Raw genomic sequence first — 10,000 nt, 5'->3', positions numbered from 1 at the left:
TGCTGCCACCCCCAGCTCCCCACACCCCCCGGCTCCCGTTAGCGGTTTGCGCGGAGCCCCCCCCTTCCCGCCGTTGCCTCTTGCCGCTACCCCCGCCCCCCCCCCCCCCGCTGCCGGTTTGCGCGGAGCCCCCCCGCCTGCCGTTGCCTCTTGCCGCGGCCGCCACCGCCCCCCCCCACACCCCCCGGCCCCCGTTACCGGTTTGCGCGGAGCCCCCCCCTCCCGACGTTGCCTCTTGCCGCTGCTGCCACCCCCAGCTCCCCACACCCCCCGGCTCCCGTTAGCGGTTTGCGCGGAGCCCCCCCTTCCCCCCTTCGCGGGCTGCCGCTTCCCTCCCGGGCTGCCCGGCTGCTCTCTAACCCCTGCGACCGAGGCGGCGCTGTTAGGGCGGCCGTGCCGGTGCCCCTTGCCGCAGCTAGCCTCTCGCCGCTGCCCCTCCCGTCCGTCGTCCCCCGTCCCCAAAAACTTGCTGCTCTCCACGCTGGAGCCTGCACGGGGGAGGTTGCGCTCCGCTCCTCCGGCCCTAAAGCCGCCCTCGCCCGCCCCCCGGCTTGCCGCTTGGCTCGGCTGCCCGCCCGCCCGCTAATCCCCCCAACGCCCCCACCCCAAAAACACCCCAGCCCTACCGCATGCCGCTCCCCCTCTCCCCGCTCTCGCTGACCGCTGCCACCCCCCCCCCACCCCTCCCCCCCGAAACAAACCCCCCAGCCCTACCGCATGCCGCTCCCCCTCTCTCCCTAGCCTGCCCCCCCCCGCCGTCGCTTGCTGCCCGCCGCCGCCGCCGCCCGCCGCCGCCGCCGCCGGGACCCCCGCCTCGGTCTGGTGGCGCGCGCTCGGAGATCCCCGGCTACCCGTCCGTCCGTCCCTCCCTCCCGCCCCGCCCCGGGGGAGGGCCCGGGGCAGCGCGGGCAGGCGGGGAGCAAAAAAAGGCGCGGGCACCAAAAAACGTCGGGGTCCCGGGGTGGCGGAGGGGGGCGGCGGCGGGGGCGGCGGCGGGTACACGGCGCCGGGTCCAGGGCGCCGGGTCCAGCCCGTCCCGGGGCGGGGACAGGTGGTGTCGTCCGTCCCCGCCCCCGTAACCTGCTCTGAAGCATCCGCTTCCCGCCGCGGTTCGCCCTCCACCCCCCCCGCCGCACACGCAGCTGCCGCTTCCCGCCGCCTCTGCCCCCCGCCCCGGGATCAACCACCCGCCGGGTCCAGCCGGTCCCGGTCCCGGGAACCTGCTCCCGGGGCCAGCCGGAGCCACGCCCCCTCCTCTGACGCTTCCAGCTGCCGCCTCCCCTCCCACCCCCCAAACTCACACTGGCCCTCGCCGGCCCGCCCACCCGCCTACCTGCTTGCCCGCCGCCGCTGGGTGGCGTGCCGGACACTCGCACACAGGTACACAGACAGGGACACAGGGACACAGGCACTCAGGCACACAGGGACACAGGGACACAAGGACACAGGGACACAGGCACTCAGGCACTCAGGCACTCAGGGACACAGGGACACAGGGACACAGGCACTCAGGCACTCAGGGACACAGGGACACAGGGACACAGGGACACAGGCACTCAGGCACACAGGGACACAGGTGGCGGGCCGGAGGCCTCTCTCCACTGTGTGGCAGGGGTCCAAGAGCCACCCCAGCCCAACCCAGAGGGTCTTTTGCACCTCTCTAGAGGCCACCCAGAGACCCCAGGCCGCAGCAGAAGCCTCCCCCGCATGCTCTGCAGGCTTCCGACCCACCCCAGGCCGCACCAGAAGCCTCCCCCGCAAGCTCTGCAGGCTTCCGACCCACCCCTGGCCGCAGCAGAAGCCTCTCCCGCACGCTCTGCAGGCTTCCGACCCACCCCAGGCCGCAGCAGAAGCCTCTCCCGCACGCTCTGCAGGCTTCTCAGCCACCCCAGGCCGCAGCAGAAGCCTCTCCCGCACGCTCTGCAGGCTTCTCAGCCACCCCAGGCCGCACCAGAAGCCTCTCCCGCACGCTCTGCAGGCTTCTCAGCCACCCCAGGCCGCACCAGAAGCCTCCCCCGCACGCTCTGCAGGCTTCTCAGCCACCCCAGGCCGCAGCAGAAGCCTCCCCCGCATGCTCTGCAGGCTTCCGACCCACAACAGGCCGCACCAGAAGCCTCCCCCGCAAGCTCTGCAGGCTTCCGACCCACCCCAGGCCGCAGCAGAAGCCTCTCCCGCACGCTCTGCAGGCTTCCGACCCACCCCAGGCCGCAGCAGAAGCCTCTCCCGCACGCTCTGCAGGCTTCTCAGCCACCCCAGGCCGCAGCAGAAGCCTCTCCCGCACGCTCTGCAGGCTTCTCAGCCACCCCAGGCCGCAGCAGAAGCCTCTCCCGCACGCTCTGCAGGCTTCTCAGCCACCCCAGGCCGCACCAGAAGCCTCTCCCGCACGCTCTTCAGGCTTCTCAGCCACCCCAGGCCGCACCAGAAGCCTCCCCCGCACGCTCTGCAGGCTTCTCAGCCACCCCAGGCCGCACCAGAAGCCTCCCCCGCACGCTCTTCAGGCTTCTCAGCCACCCCAGGCCGCAGCAGAAGCCTCCCCCGCACGCTCTGCAGGCTTCTCAGCCACCCCAGGCCGCACCAGAAGCCTCTCCCGCACGCTCTTCAGGCTTCTCAGCCACCCCAGGCCGCAGCAGAAGCCTCCCCCGCACGCTCTGCAGGCTTCTCAGCCACCCCAGGCCGCACCAGAAGCCTCCCCCGCACGCTCTGCAGGCTTCCCACCCACCCCAGGCCGCAGCAGAAGCCTCTCCCGCACGCCCTGCAGGCTTCTCAGCCACCCCAGGCCGCAGCAGAAGCCTCTCCCGCACGCTCTGCAGGCTTCTCAGCCACCCCAGGCCGCAGCAGAAGCCTCTCCCGCACGCTCTGCAGGCTTCTCAGCCACCCCAGGCCGCAGCAGAAGCCTCTCCCGCACGCTCTGCAGGCTTCTCAGCCACCCCAGGCCGCACCAGAAGCCTCTCCCGCACGCTCTGCAGGCTTCTCAGCCACCCCAGGCCGCAGCAGAAGCCTCTCCCGCACGCTCTGCAGGCTTCTCAGCCACCCCAGGCCGCAGCAGAAGCCTCTCCCGCACGCTCTGCAGGCTTCTCAGCCACCCCAGGCCCCAACAGAAGCCTCTCCCGCACGCTCTGCAGGCTTCCGACCCACCCCAGGCCGCACCAGAAGCCTCCCCCGCACGCTCTGTAGGCTTCTGACCCACCCCAGGCCCCAACAGAAGCCTCCCCCGCACGCTCTGCAGGCTTCTCAGCCACCCCAGGCCGCAGCAGAAGCCTCTCCCGCACGCTCTGCAGGCTTCTCAGCCACCCCAGGCCGCACCAGAAGCCTCTCCCGCACGCTCTGCAGGCTTCTCAGCCACCCCAGGCCGCAGCAGAAGCCTCTCCCGCACGCTCTGCAGGCTTCCGACCCACCCCAGGCCGCACCAGAAGCCTCCCCCGCACGCTCTGCAGGCTTCTCCGCCACCACAGGCCGCACCAGAGGATCTTTTGCACCTCTCTGGACGCCACCCAGAGACTCCAGGCCGCACCAGAGGCCCCCCCCCCCAACCATTTACAGGCTGCAGTGCCAGCCTAGGCCCCGCTGGCAGCCTCCCTTGTCTGCTTTGGAAGGCCTCCCATCCACTCCAGACCTGCCTGGAGGCCTCCCTCGACTGCTCCCGGGGCCCTCGAAGCCACCCTAGGCCTTTCTGGAGGACCTGCTCGACCGCTCGGGCGGCTTCTGACGCACCCTCGGCCATCCGGCGCCCAGCAGCTCCCAGGGCCAGGCACCGGCCTCCCCCTCCGGCCGCCCCTGGGGCCGGGGGTGGCTCGGACTCGGCGCCCCCAACGTGTCGTCCCGTCCCCCCCCGCCCCGCACCGCCGAACATTCGCTGCAGCCGAGGGCTTGCCGCTCGACGCCTACCCCACCCGCCCAGCCCCCCGCTGCGGCCCGGCGCTGCCCCGGCCGCTGCGCCCTGCCTCTCATCGCTCCCCCCACCCGGCAACCGGCCGCCGGGCACGGCAAGTCCCAGGGCAGGGAACAGGTGCTGCCGGGACCCCGTGCTGGCTGCCGGCTTCCCGGGGCTGCCCCGGGCACGGACAGGTCGCCCCCCCGCCCCGGCGAATGTTCACCGAACCGGCTGCCGGCTGCCTTCGAGCACCCCCCGCCCCCCGCCACTATCGTCCCCCCCGCCCCCCCTCCGCCTCCGCTGCCGCTTCTCCCCGCACCGCCTCCACTGCCTCCCCCCGCCGCCGGCGAACGAGTCGGCGGATCCGTAGGGTGCCGGGAGCCCGAACGGCGAGCGGCTCCGGCTGCTGCCGGGACCGCGGGGATTCGAGCCGGTCCGGCCGCGGCCGGGACCCCGTGCCGGAAGCCGGCATCCCCGGACAGCCCCGGGACGGCCCCGGTCGCCGGCCGGGTGACGTTCACCGAAGCGGCTGCCGGCTGTCTTCGAGCCCCCCCCCCTCCGCCTCCGCTGCCGCTTCTGCCCGCACCCCCTCCACTGCCTCCCCCCGCCGCCGGCGAACGAGTCGGCGGATCCGTAGGGTGCCGGGAGCCCGAACGGCGAGCGGCTCCGGCTGCTGCCGGGACCGCGGGGATTCGAGCCGGTCCGGCCGCGGCCGGGACCCCGTGCCGGAAGCCGGCATCCCGGGACGGCCCCGGGACGGCCCCGGTCGCCGGCCGGGTGACGTTCAGCGAAGCGGCTGCCGCCAGTCTTTGGGCCTCCCCCGTGCCGGGGCCGCGGGGATTCGAGCCGGTCCGGCCGCGGCCGGGATCCCGGGCCGGACGATGGCTTCCCGGGCCGGTCCCGGTCGCCTCCCGGGTGACGTTCACCGAAGCGGCTGCCGGCTGTCTTCGAGCCCCCCCCCCCCCCTCCGCCTCCGCTGCCGCTTCTGCCCGCACCCCCTCCACTGCCTCCCCCCGCCGCCGGCGAACGAGTCGCCGGATCTGTAGGGTGCCGGGAGCCCGAACGGCGAGCGGCTCCGGCTGCTGCCGGGACCGCGGGGATTCGAGCCGCTCCGGCCGCGGCCGGGACCCCGTGCCGGAAGCCGGCATCCCCGGACAGCCCCGGGACGGCCCCGGTCGCCCGCCGGGTGACGTTCACCGAAGCGGCTGCCGGCTGTCTTCGAGCCCCCCCCCCTCCGCCTCCGCTGCCGCTTCTGCCCGCACCCCCTCCACTGCCTCCCCCCGCCGCCGGCGAACGAGTCGGCGGATCCGTAGGGTGCCGGGAGCCCGAACGGCGAGCGGCTCCGGCTGCTGCCGGGACCGCGGGGATTCGAGCCGGTCCGGCCGCGGCCGGGACCCCGTGCCGGAAGCCGGCATCCCGGGACGGCCCCGGGACGGCCCCGGTCGCCGGCCGGGTGACGTTCAGCGAAGCGGCTGCCGCCAGTCTTTGGGCCTCCCCCTTGCCGGGGCCGCGGGGATTCGAGCCGGTCCGGCCGCGGCCGGGATCCCGGGCCGGACGATGGCTTCCCGGGCCGGTCCCGGTCGCCTCCCGGGTGACGTTCACCGAAGCGGCTGCCGGCTGTCTTCGAGCCCCCCCCCCCCCTCCGCCTCCGCTGCCGCTTCTCCCCGCACCCCCTCCACTGCCTCCCCCCGCCGCCGGCGAACGAGTCGCCGGATCTGTAGGGTGCCGGGAGCCCGAACGGCGAGCGGCTCCGGCTGCTGCCGGGACCGCGGGGATTCGAGCCGGTCCGGCCGCGGCCGGGACCCCGTGCCGGAAGCCGGCATCCCCGGACAGCCCCGGGACGGCCCCGGTCGCCGGCCGGGTGACGTTCACCAAAGCGGCTGCCGGCTGTCTTCGAGCCCCCCCCCCCCTCCGCCTCCGCTGCCGCTTCTGCCCGCACCCCCTCCACTGCCTCCCCCCGCCGCCGGCGAACGAGTCGGCGGATCCATACCGTCCCGAGAGCCCGAGGCGGCGGCACCCAGTGCGGGTCCGGCCGAGGCCGGGACCCCGTGCCTGTCGCAGGCTTCCCGGGACGGCCCCGGAACGGCCGCGGTCGCCGGCCGGGTGACGTTCTCCGAAGCGGCTGCCGGCTGTCTTCGAGCCCCCCCCCCCCCTCCGCCTCCGCTGCCGCTTCTGCCCGCACCTCCTTCACTGCCTCCCCCCGCCGCCGGCGAACGAGTCGGCGGATCCGTAGGGTGCCGGGAGCCCGAACGGCGAGCGGCTCCGGCTGCTGCCGGGACCGCGGGGATTCGAGCCGGTCCGGCCGCGGCCGGGACCCCGTGCCGGAAGCCGGCATCCCGGGACGGCCCCGGGACGGCCCCGGTCGCCGGCCGGGTGACGTTCAGCGGAGCGGCTGCCGCCAGTCTTTGGGCCTCCCCCGTGCCGGGGCCGCGGGGCTTCGAGCCGGTCCGGCCGCGGCCGGGATCCGGGGCCGGACGATGGCTTCCCGGGCCGGTCCCGGTCGCCTCCCGGGTGACGTTCACCGAAGCGGCTGACGGCTGTCTTCGAGCCCCCCCCCCCCCCTCCGCCTCCGCGGCCGCTTCTGCCCGCACCCCCTCCACTGCCTCCCCCCGCCGCCCGCGAACGAGTCGCCGGATCTGTAGGGTGCCGGGAGCCCGAACGGCGAGCGGCTCCGGCTGCTGCCGGGACCGCGGGGATTCGAGCCGGTCCGGCCGCGGCCGGGACCCCGTGCCGGAAGCCGGCATCCCCGGACAGCCCCGGGACGGCCCCGGTCGCCGGCCGGGTGACGTTCACCAAAGCGGCTGCCGGCTGTCTTCGAGCCCCCCCCCCCCTCCGCCTCCGCTGCCGCTTCTCCCCGCACCCCCTCCACTGCCTCCCCCCGCCGCCGGCGAACGAGTCGGCGGATCCATACCGTCCCGAGAGCCCGAGGCGGCGGCACCCAGTGCGGGTCCGGCCGAGGCCGGGACCCCGTGCCTGTCGCAGGCTTCCCGGGACGGCCCCGGAACGGCCGCGGTCGCCGGCCGGGTGACGTTCTCCGAAGCGGCTGCCGGCTGTCTTCGAGCCCCCCCCCCCCCTCCGCCTCCGCTGCCGCTTCTGCCCGCACCTCCTTCACTGCCTCCCCCCGCCGCCGGCGAACGAGTCGCCGGATCCGTAGGGTGCCGGGAGCCCGAACGGCGAGCGGCTCCGGCTGCTGCCGGGACCGCGGGGATTCGAGCCGCTCCGGCCGCGGCCGGGACCCAGTGCCGGATGCCGGCATCCCGGGACGGCCCCGGGACGGCCCCGGTCGCCGGCCGGGTGACGTTCAGCGAAGCGGCTGCCGCCAGTCTTTGGGCCTCCCCCGTGCCGGGGCCGCGGGGCTTCGAGTCGGTCCGGCCGCGGCTGGGACCCCGTGCCTGTCGCAGGCTTCCCGGGACGGCCCCGGAACGGCCGCGGTCGCCGGCCGGGTGACGTTCACCGAGGCGACTGCCGGCTGTCTTCGAGCCCCCCCCCCCCCCTGCCGGAGCCGCGGGGATACGAGCCGGTCCGGCCGCGGCCGGGACCCCGTGCCGGAAGCCGGCATCCCGGGACGGCCCCGGGACGGCCCCGATCGCCTCCTGGGTGACGTTCACCGAAGCGGCTGCCGGCTGTCTTCGAGCCCCCCCCCCCTCCGCCTCCGCTGCCGCTTCTCCCCGCACCCCCTCCACTGCCTCCCCCCGCCGCCCGCGAACGAGTCGCCGGATCTGTAGGGGGCCGGGAGCCCGAGGCGGCGAGCGGCTCCGGCTGCTGCCGGGACCGCGAGGCTTCGAGCCGGTCCGGCCGCGGCCGGGATCTCGTGCCGAACGTCGTCTTCCCGGGACGGTCCCGGGAGGGCCCCAGTCTCCTCCCGGGTGACGTTCACCGAAGCGGCTGCCGGCTGTCTTCGAGCCCCCACCCCTGCCGTGGCCGCGGGGATTCGCCCCGGTCCGGCAGCTGACGGTTCCCTGTGTCGGACGCCGGCTTCCCGGGACTGCCCCGGGACAGCCCCGGTCGCCTCCCGGGTGACGTTCACCGAAGCTGCTGCCGCCTGTCTTTGTCCCCCCCCCCCCGTGCTCTCCCTCAGGCGGGAGGTAGACGTGCTCTCCCTCGGCGAGTAGACGTGCTCTCCCTCGGCGAGTAGACGTGCTCTCCCTCGGCGAGTAGACGTGCTCTCCCTGGGCGAGTAGACGTGCTCTCCCTGGGCGAGTAGACGTGCTCTCCCTGGGCGAGTAGACGTGCTCTCCCTGGGCGAGTAGACGTGCTCTCCCTGGGCGAGTAGACGTGCTCTCCCTGGGCGAGTAGACGTGCTCTCCCTGGGCGAGTAGACGTGCTCTCCCTCGGCGAGTAGACGTGCTCTCCCTGGGCGAGTAGACGTGCTCTCCCTGGGCGAGTAGACGTGCTCTCCCTGGGCGAGTAGACGTGCTCTCCCTGGGCGAGTAGACGTGCTCTCCCTCGGCGAGTAGACGTGCTCTCCCTCGGCGAGTAGACGTGCTCTCCCTCGGCGAGTAGACGTGCTCTCCCTCGGCGAGTAGACGTGCTCTCCCTCGGCGAGTAGACGTGCTCTCCGCGGAGATCGCGCTTGTCGCCAAGGGGTCGCTGTTGCGCTCTGCCTCCGCCTACGTCATCGTACAAGCCGGCGTGATTTCTGCGACCTGCCGCTGGGCGGAGGTCGGCTGGTTGTGCGCTCGCGGAGCTGACGGCCCTCCAGTTCCGTATATGAGGGAACGAGTGACGCCGAGCACTCCCAGGGCAGCGCTGCCGAGCGGCTGCTCCAAGCCACCCGCCAGGCGGCTGGGCAGGGGTCCGTCTGGCTTCTCGGTGGCTTTCGCCCGGGTCAGAGAGGGGACCCGCGGGGCCGAACAAAGGCGCGGCGGTTTGGAGCGGCCGCTGGCGCACCCTCAGCGGTGTTGGATGGGTTTCGCTCGTCCGTGAGCCGGAGCCCAGCCCGGGCTCGGCAACGAAAGCGGGGAAAAGAAAAAAAGTTGACGAGTGGCTGGCGCCGGCCACTGCCGAAGTGTGGAACCCCCGAAGCGAAGTTTGCCCGGTGGGGCACGGGGGCAGAGAAAGCCGGGGAGACGTGGTGCCGGCGTCGGTCCCACCAAGAATGGAAAGCAAGCCCGTCCAGGCACGGCGAGAGAGAGCCCGGTAAGGGGCAGAGAGAGTTCCCAGCACTGGACCCTCTTCACGGGGGTTCCCCCCCATGGCCAAAGCCGCAGCCCGCGGGGGCACGGCATCTAAGGGAAAAGCCAGCGGCGGTGACTGGCCACTCGTATGCTATGGAGCCCGGCATGGGGGGAGGAGGGCAAGCCGGTGCCCCAGCACGGCTTCCTCCTGGCTCCAGAGGGGCGCCCCGTGATGGAGATGTAACTCGGTGCAGCTTGAGGGAAAATGCAAGCCCACATTTCGGGGAGGCAGAGGTGCCCTGTGAGCCGGTGCGGCCCGGTGCAGCTTGCCCCCCCCCCCCATCTCTGGAGGGCGCCCCGTTTGCTCCTCCGGCGTGTTGCCCGCACGCCGAGCCCCGTGCCTGCTGGCTGCTCCCGAGGGCGGTGGCGGGTGCGCGTGGCTGTGTCTGTCCCAGAAGAGCGAGGCCGTGGGGCCTCCGCTGGCTTCCTTTCCTTCTGTCCTTGTTGATCGATGAGGCCTTTCGGGTCGCGTCGGAAAGGGCCCCCGGCCGGCAGGGCAAGGGCGGTCTTCCTTTCCACTTCGCTTCCCGTCGCGTGTGAGGTGTCGTCCTCGTTCCCCCAGCCCCGAGCGGCTCGAGCGGGGGGGGAGCCGTGGCGTTAGCGGCCCGGCGCGTGCCTTGCCGCATCCTCCCCTTTCCACCTCCCCCCCGGCGCTGGGGCAGGGTTCGGGGACCGGTCTACCGCAACCGGCTTTGTGACTGCTGCGTGGCCCCGTGAGTTTTCAGGTGTCCTAAAACGCGTGAGGCGCCGGTGTCGTCCTCGGTTCCGGGTACCCGCGGGTGCCGGCCGCGAGCAGCTGCGTGTGGCGGGGGTTGGCCGAGCCGAGAGCGAGGCGGCGGCGTCGCGAAAGTTAAAAGGGGCTAAAAGCGGCGCCGCGCGTGAGGCCTCACCTGCCCGGGTGGGGTCCCCGAGGGTTCCTCCCTAAATGAAACCTCTAGCCTGAGAAGGGCGG

This window comes from Melanerpes formicivorus, unplaced genomic scaffold, assembly GCF_026170545.1.
Source record: "Melanerpes formicivorus ecotype bairdi unplaced genomic scaffold, bMelFor1.0.p_v2 SCAF_215, whole genome shotgun sequence".
In the NCBI taxonomy this organism is placed as follows: Eukaryota; Metazoa; Chordata; class Aves; order Piciformes; family Picidae; genus Melanerpes; species Melanerpes formicivorus.
This window is presented reverse-complemented; position numbering follows the sequence as displayed.